The sequence below is a fragment of the Alosa sapidissima genome, chromosome 13 (genome assembly GCF_018492685.1).
Source record: "Alosa sapidissima isolate fAloSap1 chromosome 13, fAloSap1.pri, whole genome shotgun sequence".
NCBI classification, from domain to species: Eukaryota; Metazoa; Chordata; class Actinopteri; order Clupeiformes; family Clupeidae; genus Alosa; species Alosa sapidissima.
The window spans coordinates 27150017-27152516 of NC_055969.1; the positions used below are offsets into that span (position 1 = coordinate 27150017).

Consider the following 2500-nt stretch of genomic DNA (forward strand, 5'->3'; position numbering starts at 1 on the left):
TTTTTTGTGATAGGATGTTTTGAGGAATGTCATGGTTTTTAAGTGGCTTTGTACAGTAGCTATCTGCTCCGGATTACCAGGTTGGCACCAATCTGATTCAGTGTGGGTCACGTAAAATAGGATGACCCACGCCATCAGCCTGAAAAGACACTTAGGTGATCAACGGCATCAGCCTGGAAGGACACTTACGTAGCTGATCAACGGCATCAGCCTGGAGGGACACTTAAACTCTGACTATTTTCCTGTTTAGTTACAGCAGTTGGCAGATCTTTATGCAAAGTGATACGCATAATTGTAAACAAAACTCTGTTCCTGATTTTTGCTGCTGTTGCCTGACTGGGTTTGCATTCATCTGTGGTATCAAAATATAAAAACACACACACACACACACACACACACAGTATACTGTATATACACACATGTAGAGATACACACATGTAGAGAATATCAGCATGATAACACATGTTTGAGCGTGTACATAACAGAATATATACATATTAAATAGTGTAAAAGCGGCTGGCTGGGTCCTGCTCTTAAAGCACTCTAGAAGCTTCCGGAAGAACAACTTCACCACAGCACAACTTGCAGGAGTACTGCCACTGGGAGAACACCATGAAGATAGTGTTTCATCTCTTCTATAAGCTCAGTAAAGCTTAATATCTTTATGTAAACCTCAGTGCCAGTTGCTCAATGGTGTTTTAAGCCCCCACCGTCGACTTTAAGGCCGCGCTGCGACCGTCGACTTTAAGGCAGCGCGCCGACCGTTGATTTTAAGGCAGCGCTGCGACCGTCGACTTTAAGTCACCTAACCTTAATCCTAACCCTAACCCTTGCCTAACCACGCAGTGCTGCCTGGAAGACAACGTTGGGGGCTTTGCACCTTGCTGGCTCAACATCATCACCTGTTGCATGAGTGTGTGTGTGTGTGTGAGTGTGTTTGTGTTTGTGTTTGTGTTTGTGTGTGTGTGTCTGCAGAGAAGTTATAACATTTCCCAAAGAAGGCTTTTGTACATGCGCCATATGCAGAGGTGTGTACTGAGGCATGTCCAAGTCCAGAATTAGACAAAAGAAAACCTTTGGAACCCTGGAACAGGAACTATGGGGACTGTGGGACAGGAACTATGGGGACCCTGGGACAACAAGCTGTGTGACACTCGAGCGGGATATTAAGCCTTTAAGGCCTACAGGGGTCTGTCTGGATACATAAACAACCTGCTGCTCCTCTCTCTGGAGGCCTCATTAGCTTAATAAAGAAAAAGAAGGAGGGAGGGAAGGAGGGAGGGAGAGGGAGAGGGAGAGAGAGGTATGACAAGAGAGAGGGAGAGGAATTAAAGAAGGAAAGAGAGGGGAGAAAGAGGGGGAAAGAGAGAGGGAGGACAGAAAGAGGGAGAGGGGAAGAAAAAGCGGGAGAGATAAAAACAAAATGAGAGAGAGAGGGAGAAAGGAGAGAAAGAGAGAGAGGGAGAAAGATGGAGAGAGGGGAGTTGGGGGGAAGGACACAGTGAATAGGAAACGAAGTGGCAATGAGATCAGAGACACGATTATGATGGTGATGATGATCATTATGATGATGATGATGAAACCGATGAGAGAGATTGGAGGAGGAAGGTTGAGTTAGCCAGCCATTTGAGGACAGGGGAACAGATGAGCGGAGGTAAAGAATAGAGAGAACAGATGAGCAGAGGTGAAGAATAGAGAGAACAGATGAGCAGAGGTAAAGAATAGAGAGAACAGAGAACAGATGAGCGGAGGTGAAGAATAGAGGGAACAGATGAGCGGAGGTGAAGAATAGAATAGAGGGGTGTAGAGGTCATAGGTCAGGTTTGTGTCAGGTATGTGTCAGATAGAGCCATAGAAAAAGAGAGTTGCGACACTCTTTAATGTCGCCGCCACGCCATCAGTAGTTCCAAAAAAACCTGTTCTGATTGGCTGTATTGCAGGAGGGTGCAATAAAAACCTGTTCTGATTGGCTGTATTGCAGGGGGGTGGTTAAAAACCTGTTCTGATTGGCTGTATTGCAGGAGGGTGCTATGTATTTCTGGATGCTGGAGGGCGTAATCTAGTACCTCATTGGCTACTTCAGTCCCAAAACTGTCTCCATATTCCGGCATAAACTGGCATGGAAAAGCTGCCATCTGTTTCCACGGGCTTTTTTGGGACAGTGGCTCGCCACTCTGTGTTCTCTACCACTCTGGGGTCAGACGGTCAGCAGATAGAGGGTCAGCTCATAGCAAACAAACTATAAGCACTTCAACTCACACAGCTCCCAGTCACTCATGATCTACAGTAAGTACCAAATTGACTCCCTCAACACTGAGTTGATGCACTGTGAATGGCTTTCTCATGTCTGTATGAGTTGATGTGGTGAGGTTGGGTGAGTCTGTTTGCATGCTGTTGGTAGGTTGAGAGTGTGCATGTGTGTTAAATGTCTTTGTGTGTGTATGTGTATGTGTGTGTGTGTGTGTGTGTGTGTGTGTATGTGTGTGTGTGTATGTGTGTG

General features: G+C 46.0%; 1 protein-coding gene across 1 annotated transcript in view; it reads right to left on the minus strand.

Annotated features, from left to right (window-relative positions):
- rnf34b (ring finger protein 34b) overlaps positions 1 to 2500 on the minus strand; it is a 30007-nt gene that overhangs the window by 20922 nt on the left and 6585 nt on the right. The window lies entirely within an intron of this gene.